This window comes from Nycticebus coucang, chromosome 11 (assembly GCF_027406575.1).
Source record: "Nycticebus coucang isolate mNycCou1 chromosome 11, mNycCou1.pri, whole genome shotgun sequence".
NCBI lineage: Eukaryota > Metazoa > Chordata > Mammalia > Primates > Lorisidae > Nycticebus > Nycticebus coucang.
In genome coordinates this window covers 88,338,209-88,354,390 of record NC_069790.1, presented here as the reverse complement: position 1 = coordinate 88,354,390, position 16,182 = coordinate 88,338,209, and positions in this window count along the sequence as shown.

The following is a 16,182-nucleotide window of genomic DNA, read 5'->3' as shown; positions in this document are numbered from 1 at the left end:
AGGTTGTCTCTTTGCTTTGGTTATTGTGTCCTTAGCTGTACAGAAGCTTTTCAGTTTAATGAAGTCCCATTTGTTTATTTTTGTTGTTGTTGCAATTGCCATGGCAGTCTTCTTCATGAAGTCTTTCCCCAGGCCAATATCTTCCAGTGTTTTTCCTATGCTTTCTTTGAGGATTTTTATTGTTTCATGCCTTAAATTTAAGTCCTTTATCCATCTTGAATCAATTTTTGTGAGTGGGGAAAGGTGTGGGTCCAGTTTCAGTCTTTTACATGTAGACATCCAGTTCTCCCAACACCATTTATTGAATAGGGAGTCTTTCCCCCAAGGTAAGTTCTTGTTTGGTTTATCAAAGATTAGGTGGTTGTAAGATGTTAGTTTCATTTCTTGGTGTTCAATTCGATTCCAAGTGTCTATGTCTCTGTTTTTGTGCCAGTACCATGCTGTCTTGACCACTATGGCTTTGTAGTACAGACTAAAATCTGGTATGCTGATGCCCCCAGCTTTATTTTTGTTACTAAGAACTGCCTTAGCTATACGGGGTTTTTTCCAGTTCCATACAAAACGCAGAATCATTTTTTCCAAATCTTGAAAGTACGATGTAGGTACTTTGATAGGAATGGCATTGAATAGGTAGATAGCTTTGGGAAGTATAGACATTTTAACAATGTTGATTCTTCCCATCCATGAGCATGGTATGTTCTTCCATTTGTTAATATCCTCTGCTATTTCCTTTCTGAGGATTTCATAGTTTTCTTTATAGAGGTCCTTCACCTCCTTCGTTAGGTATATTCCTAGGTATTTCATTTTCTTTGAAACTATGGTGAAGGGAGTTGTGTCCTTAATTAGCTTCTCATCTTGACTGTTATTGGTGTATACAAAGGCTACTGACTTGTGGACATTGATTTTATATACTGAAACATTGCTGTATTTTTTGATGACTTCTAGGAGTCTTGTGGTTGAGTCTTTGGGGTTCTCTAAGTATAAGATCATGTCATCAGCAAAGAGGGAGAGTTTGACCTCCTCTGCTCCCATTTGGATTCCCTTTATTTCCTTGTCTTGCCTAATTGTATTGGCTAGAACTTCCAGCACTACGTTGAATAGTAAAGGTGACAGCGGACAACCTTGTCTGGTTCCAGTTCTAAGAGGAAAAGCTTTCAGTTTTACTCCATTCAGTAAAATATTGGCTGTGGGTTTGTCATAGATAGCTTCAATCAGTTTTAGAAATGTGCCACCTATGCCTATACTCTTCAGAGTTCTAATTAGAAAAGGATGCTGGATTTTATCAAATGCTTTTTCTGCATCTATTGAGAGGATCATGTGATCTTTATTTTTGCCTCTGTTAATATGGTGGATAACGTTTATAGACTTGCATATGTTAAACCAGCCTTGCATCCCTGGGATGAAGCCTACTTGATCATGATGAATGACTTTTTTGATGATAAGCTGTAATCTATTGGCTAGGATTTTGTTGAGAATTTTTGCGTCTATGTTCATGAGTGAGATTGGTCTGAAATTCTCCTTTTTGTTTGGGTCTTTTCCTGGTTTTGGTATCAGGGTGATGTTTGCTTCATAGAATGTGTTGGGGAAGATTCCTTCTTCCTCAGTTTTTTGGAATAATTTCTGCAGTACAGGAATAAGCTCTTCCTTGAAGGTTTGATAGAATTCTGGAGTGAAGCCATCTGGACCAGGGCATTTTTTGGTTGGAAGCTTTTTTATTGTTTCTTTGATCTCAGTGCTTGAAATTGGTCTGTTCAGAAGGTCTATTTCATCCTGGCTAAGTCTAGGGAGAGGGTGTGATTCCAAATATTGATCCATTTCCTTCACATTGTCAAATTTCTGGGCATACAGTTTCTGGTAGTATTCAGAGATGATCTCTTGTATCTCTGTGGGATCAGTTGTTATTTCCCCTTTATCGTTTCTGATTGAGGTTATTAGAGATTTTACTTTTCTATTTCTCGTTAGTCTGGCCAATGGTTTATCTATTTTATTTATTTTTTCAAAAAACCAACTCCTTGTTTCATTAATTTTCTGAATGATTCTTTTATTTTCAATTTCTAAAATGCCTTTATTATTTTTACAGGCTGTCCACCCATAAATGACAAGAGAACCTTCACAGAGTTATCTTTTTGAGATACCCACCCTTTTATTGCCATTCTAATATTAATATGCCTTGATTGGGAAGTTCAGAAAACATTAAAAAGTAATAATGAGGCAATATCAGTGAAATGATTTAAAATTATTTAATACCATCTGTTCAAATATTGATTGTATTTAGAAAAGAAAAAAGAAAAGAGCAATTGGGTTGAAAATCACATTGTGAAATGCAAAGTCCAGCTGAAGTAATGTCTTTTTATATTGTAGAAACATTCGTTAGAACGACAAAGAATGCGGGAGCTACATACCTGCTTTAGGGGAAGAATCACTTTGGGGGAAGAATCATGAAGTCTTGGCAACCAGCAGCCTAAAAAGTCTGCGGCACCATTTCTGCAAACAGGCACTGTAATTAATGGAAGCTACCATAATTAATCTCCCTAGAGGGGAAGGCCAAATCCACTGCTAGAGTTTCCTGAGCAAATCCAGTTAAGACTATGGCCATACCACCCTGAACGCACCTGATCTCGTCTGATCTCGGAAGCTAAGCAGGGTCGGGCCTTGTTAGTACTTGGATGGGAGAAAGTCCAGTTAAAAGTGTAGACTGTCTCAGACTTTCTGGAGCCTTCTTACTGGTCCTTTAACGTCAGTGTTTACAAATACATTATACTTCATCTAGCATATAGTAAGAATGAACTACATTAGGTATTTTCCAATCCAGAGAGATAAGATATTAGAAGAGTTAGGCAGCTGAATTTTTATAAAATTAGGCATATTATAACAAGTGCCTCCTTAATTATCTATAGCAAGAGAATGTTCTCCATATCATTAAGAGTAATACAGACCTTGTTTTAGCATAGAGCTTGTTTCATGGTTTAGTTCTGTCATGAATTAAATTATGTCTCCGGCTACCTTAAACTGCACATATAAATATTTAATGTTATATAAATCTGTTGTAAGAAATATAGAGAGATATGTATTAACATATAATCTCTATTTAATACATATTTAGGTTTTGTTTGTTTGTTTGTTTGACACAGAGTCTCACTCTTCTGCCCAGGCTAGAGTGCCATGATGGCAGCCTAGCTCGCAGCAATCTCAAACTCCTGGGCTTTAGCAATGTTCCTGACTCAGCCTTCCGGAATACAGGAATGTACCACTATACCCAGTTAGTTTTTCTATTTTTACTAGAGACCGGCTCTTGCTCAGGCTGGCTGATCTCGAACTCCTGAGGTCAACTCCTGCCTTGGCCTCCCAGAGTGCTAGGACTAGACGTATAAGCTCCCACACTTGGCTGATACTCTAGTTTTAATTATGGATTTTTTTTCCTCCAGGAAATGTTGCTAAAATTGGGTGGGTGGGGATAATTTTCAAAAATTATCAATTAAATAGAAAACATGGCAGAGCATACTAGGTAGGGTAGAGCATACCAATAAATAAAGGACTTATTTATTTGAAAGTTATGTAGGGGCTTTTTCTTTTTAAAAAATAACATTATGAGTATTCATTCATATTCTTCTTTCTTTTTAAAAATTCTCCAAGATTTTTTAATAGTACCTATCTTGATGTAGGTCACAATATTCTTAAAAAGTCAACTTTAAAATTACATTATTGATTTTTTTTACCATGTCAAAAGGCAATATTTACTGCTAGTTTTCAAAAGGTGAATTAAATTTATAATCTAGTTTGAAACACCTATGGGAAACAATTTCAGGAAGCTGAAAAGTTTCATTAAACGATATTGCCCTTAATAGAGACATTGCACAGAAATGGCTCAATTCATGGAAATATTTGAGTAATATGCCATTTTATTTAACTGTTTTTTCTTTAACTTAATAAATATTTTATTTTCCATTCCTACTGAAAATATTTTAAAAATGTATTCGTAGTCTTTCCTGTCATAACATAGGCAAAAAATCCATTCATCTTTCTTTGGCCAATGAGAATTTCCAGAGTCTGAGATTGATCTTTCTGAATGTCAATAATCCTTTTACACTCAGAGATTGGGATGAATGTGTATGACTTCAGCATATAACTCGAGAATCGATTATTTGAATAAATCCTTGATTTGAACTTTCTTTCTCAAGATGTGCTTCTTTTTCCTTGTCCTCAATATAGAGTTCTAACAATGATTTAGGGTTGGAAAGTTTTAATCAGGGGCTCTAGTTAGTTAGATGTCAGTTGATTTTACCATATTCTTGAGGAGATTTCAGTGAGCTGGGGAGGTAGACTGCTGAGGCCTTGATTCCCTTGACAGGGTATATGACAGGTTGAGAAGTGGACAGGAGGAAGTAAGCTTGATATAGAGATGGGCTGTGCCTGAGGATTGTCTGTTTAGCATCCCAACATTGTTACAACCTCTGGCTTGACTTTGGAAATGGGAGTTCAAATATGGTGGGGGTAACCATAACCAAGGAATAGAACCAGGTGGACAGTGGTTGTTTGACTTTGGAAGACCTTTGTGTAGTGGTGTTTGTGACAGGAGGATTCAACCTGGGGAAGGAAGATTGGAAGGAGACATGAGGGCCTGTAAGTGCTAGCTGGATTTTGGGTAGGGTCCCCATCCTAAAGTGGGCCTGGGAAACTCAATAGGATGATTGAAGAGTACACAAACTACGCAGTAGAAAAATCAAGGCAGAGATTTCCTGTCAACATGGGGAAAGAAGATGATGATAGAAGAATCTCCTGCTCCAATATAGAGACACTGGAAAATATATATTCATTTTTAAAAGCAAGTAGCCAGAATAGAACTTTCTCTAAAGATGACAGACGAATGGCTAACAAACACATGAAAAAATGTTCATCATCTCTATATATTAGAGAAATGCAAATCAAAACAACCCTGAGATACCATCTAACCCCAGCGAGAAGGGCCCACATCACAAAATCTCAAAACTGCAGATGCTGGCGTGGATGTGGACAGAAGGGAACACTTTTACACTGCTGGTGGGACTGCAAACTAGTACAACCTTTCTGGAAGGAAGTATGGAGAAACCTCAAAGCACTCAACCTAGACCTCCCATTTGATCCTGCAATCCCATTGCTGGGCATCTACCCAGAAGGAAAAAAATCCTTTTATCATAAGGACACTTGTACTAGACTGTTTATTTCAGCTCAATTTACAATCGCCAAAATGTGGAAACAGCCTAAACGCCCACCAACTCAGGAATGGATTAACAAGCTGTGGTATATGTATACCATAGAATACTATACAGCCATTAAGAAAATGGAGACTTTACATCCTTCGTATTAACCTGGATGGAAGTGGAAGACATTATTCTTAGTAAAGCATCACAAGAATGGAGAAGCATGAATCCTATGTACTCAATTTTGATATGAGGACAATTAATGACAATTAAGGTTATGGGGGGAGGAAAAGCAGAAAGAGGGACGGAGGGAGGGGTGTGGGGCCTTGGTGTGTGTCACACTTTATGGGGGCAAGACATGATTGCAAGAGGGACTTTACCTAACAATTGCAATCAGTGTAACCTGGCTTATTATACCCTCAATGAATCCCCAACAATACAAAAAAAAGCAAGTAGCCAAGCTTGAGAAAAGGAAAGTAAAAATTCCTAATATCAGAAATGAAGAGAGAATATAAAGCCAGATCTGCAAGTGGAGGTGAAGCCATGGAGGTTCACAGAGGTTTCCCAATCAGACTAAGATTTGAGGGCTGGACCTAGAGTCCAGGTTGGAGAAGGGAGGCGAGGCCCCAGACCCATATGAGGCAGATACAAGCACAGAGCCTGCCACATGAATGGGGACCTTATGTGAAATAGGACTGCAAAAAACTCTACCCTCAGGGGCAGGCCTGGGTAGGCTGAAAAAGAAATCTGCAGGAACTGGAAACCTAAGTCAGCACCAAGCAGGTGTGTGTTCTGAATTTGCACCACTGCTGAGGTGTGGGACTCCCATGTGGAGAAATTAACATTAATCCTGCGCTGGAACTTGTGAACTTTCCAGGCCTCTGGAAGAAACAAGAGTGGAACAGGTTTGAAAGGTCCTGCAACACAGAGCACAGTGGAATTAAAAAAAAATTAGGAAACAAAACACCCTGAGGGAGAGAGAGCAGCTGCAGCGAACAGGAGAATCTGTACCCCAAGAACTGGAGATTGTAGAATAATCTGAAACATAATAGGCGCGTTTAAAGAGCTTAAAGAGATAAGAATGAAGAATAAAAAAATCATAAAAAACAGAGTAGTATGAGGAAAAAGGCATAGTTATAAAGCACATGTAGTAAGTAAAATGAAAACTCAACAACTTTTTTTTTTTTTTTGAGACAGCGTCTTACGCTGTTACCCCAGGCTAATGTGCTATGGGGTGCACCACCACGTCTGGCTAATTTTTCTATTTTTAGTAGAAACAGGGACTCACTTTGCTCAGGCTAGTCTCAAACTCCTGAGCTCAAGCAATCGTTCTGCCTCAGCCTTTCAGAGTGCTAGGATTACAGGTGTGAGCCACTGTGCCTGGCTGCAAACAGACAATATTAAAAACTGTCAGAGGGAAATAGAAGGTAATCTAAACTCTAAAGGAAATGACATTAGACCAAGGAACCATTTTCTCACCAAAAAATTAGATGAAATGCATTTTTAAATGCTGAAGTAAAACAATTATGAATTTAGAATTCTACAACAGGTTAAAGTATCATTCAATAGATTGAAGTTATTAAAAGAGTAGATTTTAAATGTTTTCACCACCAAAAAATAAGTGAGGGGATGAATTTTCTAATTTGCCTGATTTAATCATTCTACATTGTTGATACCCCATAAATATATATGATCATTGTTTGTCAATTAAAATAAAATAAATGATGAAACCAAAACATTGGGGCACATTACCTTATTAGCCTCCAATTATCCATCCCTTTTGTGAGAGCTGCACAGTCATGTGGAGTGTATTTCTCCACCTTTTGATTCTGGAAAATTACAATGTGTCAGTTTCAAACCTAGGTTTGAGCATGAGTTTTCACTCACTCTCCTGTGCTGATGTCATGGCTACAGGAAGAACATCGTTGGGCTGCCTCACTGGTCCCAGGAGGAAGAGGAAAGACATGAATTGGAGATCAGCTGGCCTACAGATCAATGAGAATAAATCACGGTTTTTTAAGTCTCTGAGTTTTAGGATAGATAATTATACTGTATTAATTTTCTGTTACTATTATAACATCACAAATTTAGTGACTTAAAACAATAGTCTTTTATAGTTCTGAAAGGTTAGAGGCCCAAGATCAGTAGTGCAAGGTTAAAATCAAAGTGTTGGGAGGGCTGTTTTTTTTTTTTCTTGAGAATTTGTTTCCTTGACTTTTCTGGCTTCTGGCTATTGCCTGTATTCCTTGACTCATGAATCTTTTTCTTCCATTGTCTCATCTCTTAGGTGTGAGGTCAAATCTCTCTACATCTTCCTCTTTATAAGGACACTTGTGATTACATTTAGGGCTTCCTGAAGATTCCCTGCTGGCTACAAGTAGGCAGGGGGTCTCCTTCCATGTGTGTTCAGCCCCCTAAGCCTACCCCAGTAGAGAGAGTCCTTGTGCTTCTATCAGTAAAAAAGTCAGTGAATAAATAAATTCCTTCAAACAAGAAAAGTCCACAAGACTTACTAGGCACAGACCAATATTAAAAGAACTGCTAAAAAGTGTACTTAATACATGGCATTAGTATAGTGATTAAACACAAGCACATAGATTTTTTTAGTTGGATGGCCTTGTTTTAAATACAAGCTTTGCTATTTTCTATCTGTGTGACCTTGATTCGGCTGCTTATTTCTTTGTGATCCAGTTTCCTGGTCTGTAAAATGAGAGTGATCATGATAGTATCTATCTCATGGACTTCTTAGGAGGATTAAATAAATTAATATTAGTAAAGTGTTCAGAACACTTATAAGCTCATGGTAAGTGCTATATTTTAAATAACAAAACATATTTCTTTATTTATTCACATATTTATTAAGCATTTGCATTTAGTTATTTTAATATATTTTATGCTTATTTTACATTTTAATTTTAATAGATTTTTAAATAATAAAACAAAAAGGAAACAACCCAAAATGAAAAATGAGATAAATGAATAACTTCGCTCTCAACTTGTTAGCAAAGTTTAAAGTGTCTGACAAAGAGCAATGGAGATATTGTTGGGAAATAGTACTTCTGATACAATAGGAATAGTCACATAAATCATTACTACTTTCTAAAGCAATTTGACAACATCTGACAGAGTCCAAGGTAAGTCTATCCTCCTGGACAGAAAGTGTGGAATATACACAAGTCACCCCCTGTCAAATCTGCATGGGGAGATACATCAGGGTGGTTACAGGATTTTGTCTTAGGCTGACCTCCTTAGGAGCAGAGTCAGAGTCATTAGTTCTGGTGTATACGCCTTAGTAATGACATACTTTTCAAGAGAGACCTATAAGGGTCCTGCTGAAGGAAGTGGATCAGGATGGAAACATACTACTCAAGGACTGAGGTGGAGAAGTCTTGCTTTGGGCAGAATCCTGAAGGGCTTTGGGATACAAACCACATTGGGGGCTTCTCCCCTTGAGGCCACAGATCTTTTTGTATTCCTTATAAATCAATCATTCACAGTAGGTTGCAGGCCACCTATGTGGGGTGAGGAGGTGTCACCACCAGGGCAAAAAAGTTCCTATCTAAGAGGATGTCTGGATAAAGTTGTTAGTTGGCTGCTGTTGGTGGCTGCACTGCCTTGGTAAAAGGGACCTGGGTGGGGGATTCGACTGCCCCCCCCAAATATAACACAACAAAACCTAATGCTCATTAATAGCAGACTGAGTTAAAAATATATTAAAATTCATATACCTGTAATGGAATTTTATGTACAAGTTCAAATGAATGAACTAGATCTAGAATGTTACATAGGTAGATCTTGAAAGCATTACATTGTGTGAAAAAACAAGCTGAAGAAATATGTGTTATCATTCATGCATATTGTGCTATGAATGATTCCGTAATGTTCAGCAAAGATTAAAATGTGGAATCATGCTGACTTCAGTAGGAAAATGGTTACCTTTTAGGATGGAAGAACAGGAACAAGATCAGGAGGAAAATGAAGAGGGCTTTAGGTACATCTGCAATGCTTTATTTCAGTATGGCATAATGTTAACATTTTGTTAGGCCAGGGATTGAGTACATTTGGAAAAACCATGCTCTTGAATTTTATGTATACTTGAAGTATTTCATATAAAAGCAAGAAAATTTAAGATGATGACAAGATCTTTGGGTTGTGCCAATACAAATGGGGACAGGGTGGGTTTCATCCTCAAAAGTATAAAATTCTGGCTCCTGGAACTCAGTCCTGTTGTCCATCAAAAACATTGTGAGTACCAGGAACTTATATTGGGGGCTTTAATCATATTTTGGCTCTGAGAACATTGAATCAGGTACCAGAAAGATCTAGACTTAAATAATCAATCAATGTGTATCTAGATTCAGGGAGCTGAGTAGGAGAAAAAAAAGGGAACGGAAAACAAGACAGGAGTTTAATAGCAGAATCTTGAATAGAAAGTTTATGACACCATGCATGGCACTATACCAAGGGAGACTAAGTAAGACTCTGTCTCAATTGAAAAAAAAAATTGTTGATTCCCCTCTTTCCAAAGAGGCATAAAATCTATAAAGTGAACTTCTGAAGAAAAAGGGCAGGTTTCCTCTCACCCCTACATCGTATGCATTGAAGACCTGCAGAAGATGGCTGACTGAAACCAGCTTTCCACAGAGGCTCCCATCCAGAGGGAGAGTTAAAGGACAGAAATTTAGCAAGTAACCTGGTGGATTAGAGTTGCACCAAGAGAGAAGGTTGAAGAATGCACATCAACCCCGCTGAGGTGAGCTGCGACCCCAAGGATACAAACGAAAGGTACAAAATCCATCACCAAGTGGATGGGACTACCCTCCCCCATGAGAATGGCTTGGAGTGCCCCACAAATAAATGAGCAGTGTTCAAAGGTCCTCCCACTACACTCCACAGGAGAGACCCTCTAAAAACTGGACCTACCTCCATTACTAGGGTGCCATGGTGTTCTCCTGTCAGGCATAAAACTGTATAAAACTGTATATATTCTCTACTACCTGCAATTCTGAGCTCCCAGCACTCCCCTCCACTCTCACTCTGAGGTCTGGAGGCCTGTCCCCAGGAGTCCAGATTCTTGGGTGATTTCTTGAGGGGTGTGGACAGGGCCTAGACTGCAGCTGGTCAGTGATGATTCTGCGGCACGGGAGTGAGGAGAGGGCAGTTAGCTGAGAGGGAACCACGCCGGAGTGGCAGTGCCCCAAGGCGCAGAGCAACAGCCGTTTTTGGCAACAATAGGGCTCACCCCTGGATATTCCAAAGTCACACCCCCTGTCTCTCTGGGCAACCAGAGGGGGCCGGGCATCTTCTCAGGTGGCAACCACTGCAGAACAGATCTGGGACAGAAATGCAGGCCCCATTAGTAAAAGGTTTGACTGAGGTGGTACCAGCCTGGGTGGAGTGCGGGGACTAGATAACGCATGCGCAGAGCCGGGAGATTCCCAGTGCAGGGCTGACCCAGAAGATCGCTTTACTGAGCCTAAGATGCACCTGGCCCCTGGGAACGGTCAGCTTAAACAAAGGAGGGCAGGCAGAGGCTGGATCTGACAGGTAACCCCGCTGCAAATACAAATAGCTAAGACTGTACAGCAGCACAGACAGGGCCTAAGGCACAGGTTCTGGGAACTCAAAACAGCTTCTCTTCTGCAGGGCAATTTAGCAGGGAAAGAAACAAATTCCCGCAAAGTTGTTCTGTTCTGTCAGTAACATCAATCAGGTGCAGGGCTGGAACTGAGTGAACACCCCCCCAGCCTCCATCAAGCGCCCGAGGTTGTCAGGCCTCATCTCCCCCTGCTTGATAGAGGCAGAGAGCAGCAGCCTGGCTGAGAAGATATAGATTTCCTGGTGATTCAGGCAGGTGCAAACCCCTGGAGTATCTGCTCATTGGAGGCAACTGGGTCACAGCCCTGCAGGGTTCTCAGTGACTGGGTGTGACAGAGATGCAAGGTAGGGAAGGAAGCATAAATCTTCCCAGACTTATCTATTTGCTAGGTGGGTCCTCCTGACTTCACGGACCACCGGAGCAAGTCACATTTGAGTTGTCATTAGACTCCTGCAATCTAGTTGCCAGAGACCTTTTAAACTCTCCCATGTGAGACAGGTGCTGACTGAGACAATTGATTTGGACCTTTTGAACTGAGCCAATCGCCCAAGGACTATCCAAATGGTGCCCTGGGTGTGTGGTTGTAGGAAAGATTGATTCTCCTTTGCCAATTGTTACCTGTGGGGGGCGGGGTGACTTAATTGCTGGTATTTCTCCATAGCTGAGACTTCAACCCAGAATAACTGTTTCACTAGGGTCGGACAGAGACCATCTGAAAATAAGACAGAGCCACTTAGCCCCACCACACCAAACAGGTCCCCAGTTTCTCAGGCAATAGCACTATACAGCTCCTTGACAAAGCTCCAGGGGAAAAGTCAAAAGGTGTAAAATAATCATGGGCAGTATCAGAGGAAATACTCTGGTGACACGAATAATGAGAATAGATCAACCCCCCCAAGGAAAGATATGGCAGATGCAACTGAAGATCCCATTCATAAACAGCTGGCCGAGATGTCAGAAATCGAATTCAGAATTTGGATTGCAAATAAGATTTTTTTTTTATTTATTTATTTTTTATTGTTGGGGATTCATTGAGGGTACAATAAGCCAGTTACACTGATTGCAATTGTTAGGTAAAGTCCCTCTTGCAATCATGTCTTGCCGGATTGCAAATAAGATTAATAGAATGGAGGAAAATGTGGAATTAGAAATTCAAAGAGCAATTCAAAATTCAGAATTAGAAGTTTGAGGAGAAATTCAAAAGTTGTCTCAAGAATTTAACAAATTTAAAGACAAAACCACCAAAGATTTTGATGCACTGAAGCAAGAATTTGCAGGCCTCAAAGATCTGAAAAATACAGTAGAATCCCTCAGTAACAGAGTGGAGCAAGCAGAAGAAAGGATTTCTGACAATGAAGACAAAGCATTTACATTGAAGACAAAGCTTTTACATTGAAGACAAGCTTTTACATTGAAGACAAAGCTTTTGAATGCTCCCAAACTCTCAAAGAGGAAGAGAAATGGAGAGCAAAAATAGATCATTCTCTCAGAGAGCTCTGGGATAATTCGAAGAAGGCGAATATCCGCCACATTAGAATCCCTGAAAGTGATGAAGTGGCCTCACAAGACACAGAAGCCCTTCTCCATGAAATTATGAAAGAGAATTTTCCAGACATGCCAAGAGATTATGAAATTCAGATAGCAGACAGTTTCAGAACGCCAGCACAACTCAACCCAAATAAGACATCCCCCAGGCACATCATAATTAACTTCACTAAAGTTAATATGAAGGAGAAAATTCTGAAAGCAGCCAGATGGAAGAAAACCATTACCAACAAAGGGAAGAATATTAGAATGACTGCAGATCTCTCTGCTGAAACTTTTCAAGCCAGAAGAGGGTGGTCATTGACTTTTAATCTCCTAAAACAAAATAACTTTCAACCCTGGATCCTGTATCCAGCTAAACTGAGTTTCATTTATGATGGAGAAATAAATACTTTAATGACATTCACATGTTGAAGAAATTTGCAATAACCAAACAGCTCTTCAGGATATTCTCAGATCTATCCTCCATAATAACCAGACCAATCCTCTACCACAAAAGTAAACTCACTCAGAAACTTTCGATTAAACTCCAACTTCCACAGTGGCGAAAGGCTTAAAAATGTCCACTGGACTTTCGAAAAACTCAATCCCAAAATTTTACCAGACTTATCAATATTCTTCATTAATGCGAATGGCTTAAACTGTCCTCTAAAGAGGCATAGGTCAGCTGACTGGATACAAAAACTCAGGCCAGATATTTGCTGCATATAAGAATCACATCTTAACTTAAAAGATAAATATAGACTCAGGGTGAAAGGATGGTCATCCATATTTCAGGCAAATGTTAATCAGAAAAAAGCAGGTGTTGCAATTCTATTTGCAGACACAATAGGCTTTAAACCAACAAAAGTAAGGAAGGATAAGAATGGTCACTTCATATTTGTTAAGGGTAATATTCAATATGATGAGATTTCAATTATTAATATTTATGCACCCAACCAGAATGCACCTCAATTTATAAGAGAACCTCTAATAGATGAGCAACTCGATGTCCTCCAGCTCCACAATAATCAGAGATTTCAACACTCCTTTGGCAGTGTTGGATCTGTCCTCCAATAAGAAGCTGAGCAAAGAAATTTTAGATTTAAACCTAACCATTCAACATTTGGATTTAGCAAACATTTACAGAACATTTCATCCCAACAAAACTGAATACACATACTTCTCATCAGCCCATGGAAAATACTCCAAAATCGATCACATCTTCGGTCATGTGTCTAACCTCAGTAAATTAAAGAATAGAAATAATTCTTTGCATCTTCTCAGACCATGATGGAATAAAAGTTGAATTCAGTAACAACAGGAATCTAGAAGCTAGAAAAACATGGAAATTAAATAACCTTATGCTGAATGATAGCTAGGTCATAGATGAGATTAAGAAGGAAACTGCCAAATTTTTGGAACAAAATGACAATGAAGACACAAATTATCAGAACCTCTGGGATACTGCAAAGGCAGTCCTAAGAGGGAAATTTATAGCACTGCATGCCTTCCTCAAGAGAATGGAAAGAGAGGAAGTTAACAACTTAATGGGACATCTCAAGGAACTGGAAAAGGAAGAACATTCCAACTCCAAACCCAGTAGAGGAAAATAAATAACCAAAATTAGAGCAGAATTAAATGAAATTGAAAACAAAAGAATTATAAAACAGATCAATAAATCAAAAAGTTGGTTTTTTGAAAAGGTCAAGGAAATACATAAACCTTTGGCCAACCTACCAGGAAAAAAGAGTAAAATCTCTAATTTCATCAATCAGAAATGACAAAGATGAAATAACAACAGACTCCTCAGAAATTCAAAAAATCCTTAATGAATATTACAAAAAACATTATTCTCAGAAATATGAAAATCTGAAGGAAATTGACCAATACTTGGAAGCACGTCACCTTCCAAGACTTAGCCAGAATCAAGAGGAAATGTTGAACAGGCCCATATCAAGTTCTGAAACAGCATCAACCATACAAAATCTCCCTAAAAAGAAAAGCCCGGGACCAGATGGCTTCACGTCAGAATTCTACCAACCCTTTAAAGAGGAACTAGTACCTATATTACTCAACCTATTTCGAAATAAAAAAAAAGAAGGAAGACTACCCAACACGTTCTATGAAGCAAATATCACCCTGATCCCCAAACCAGGAAAAGACCCAACAAGAAAAGAAAATTATAGACCAATATCACTAATGAATATAGATGCAAAAATATTCAACAAGATCCTAACAAACAGAATCCAGCGATACATCAAACAAATTTTACATCATGACCAAGTTGGTTTTATCTCAGGGTCTCAAGGCTGGTTCAATATATGTAAATCTATAAGTATAATTCAGCACATAAACAAATTAAAAAATAAAGACCATATGATTCTCTCAATTGATGCAGAAAAAGCTTTTCATAATATCCAGCATCCCTTAATGATCAGAACACTTAAGAAAATTGGTACTGAAGGGACATTTCTTAAACTGATAGAGGCCATCTATAGCAAACCCACAGCCGACATCATATTGACTGGAGTTAAATTGAAATCATTTCCACTCAGATCAGGAACCAGACAAGGCTGCCCATTGTCTCCACTGCTTTTTAACATTGTAATGGAAGTTTTAGCCATCGCAATTAGGGAAGAAAAGGCAATCAAGGGTATCCATGTAGGGTCAGAAGAGATCAAATTTTTGCTCTTCGCAGATGATATGATTGTATATCTGGAAAACATCAGGGATTCCACTACAAAACTCTTAGAAGTGATAAAGGAATACAGCAGCGTCTCAGGTTACAAAATCAACATTCATAAATTGGTAGCCTTTATATATACCAACAATAGTCAAGCTGAAAAAATAGTAAAGGACTCTATTCTATTCACAGCAGTGCCAAAGAAGATGAAATACTTGGGAGTTTATCTAACAAAGGATGTGAAAGATCTCTATAAAGAGAACTATGAAACTCTAAGAAAAGAAATAGCTGAAAATGTTAACAAATGGAAAAACATACCATGCTCATGGCTGGGGAAGAATCAACATTGTTAAAATGTCCATGCTACCAAAAGCAATATACAATTTTAATGCAATCCCTATTAAAGCTTCACTGTCATATTTTAAAGATCTTGAAAAAATAATACTTTGTTTTATATGGAATCAGAAAAAACCTCGAATAGCTAAGACATTACTTAGAAATATAAACAAAGCAGGAGGAATTACACTACCGGACCTTCGACTATACTATAAATCGATAGTGATCGAAACAGCATGGTACTGGCACAAAAACAGAGAAGTAGATGTATGGAACAGAAAAGAGAACCAAGAGATGAATCCAGCTACTTACCGCTATTAGATCTTTGACAAGCCAATTAAAAACATTCAGTGAGGAAAAGATTCCCTACTTAACAATGGTGCTGGGTGAACTGGCTGGCAACATGTAGAAGACTGAAACTGGGCCCACGCCTTTCACCATTAACTAAGATAGACTCTCACTGGATTAAAGATTTAAACTTAAGACATGAAACTATAAAAATACTAGAAGAGAGTGCAGAGAAAACCCTTGAAGAAATCGGTCTGGGCGAGTATTTTATGAGGAGGACACCCCGGGCAATTGAAGCAGCTTCAAAAATACACTACTGGGACCTGATCAAACTAAAAAGCTTCTGCACAGCCAAGAACACAGTAAGTAAAGCAAGAAGACAGCCCTCAGAATGGGAGAAGATATTTGCAGGTTATGTCTCTGACAAAGGTTTAATAACCAGAATCTTCAGAGAACTCAAACATATAAGCAAGAAAAGAACAAGTGATCCCATCGCAGGCTGGGCAAGGGACTTGAAGAGAAACTTCTCTGAAGAAGACAGGTGCACAGCCTACAGACATATGAAAAAATGC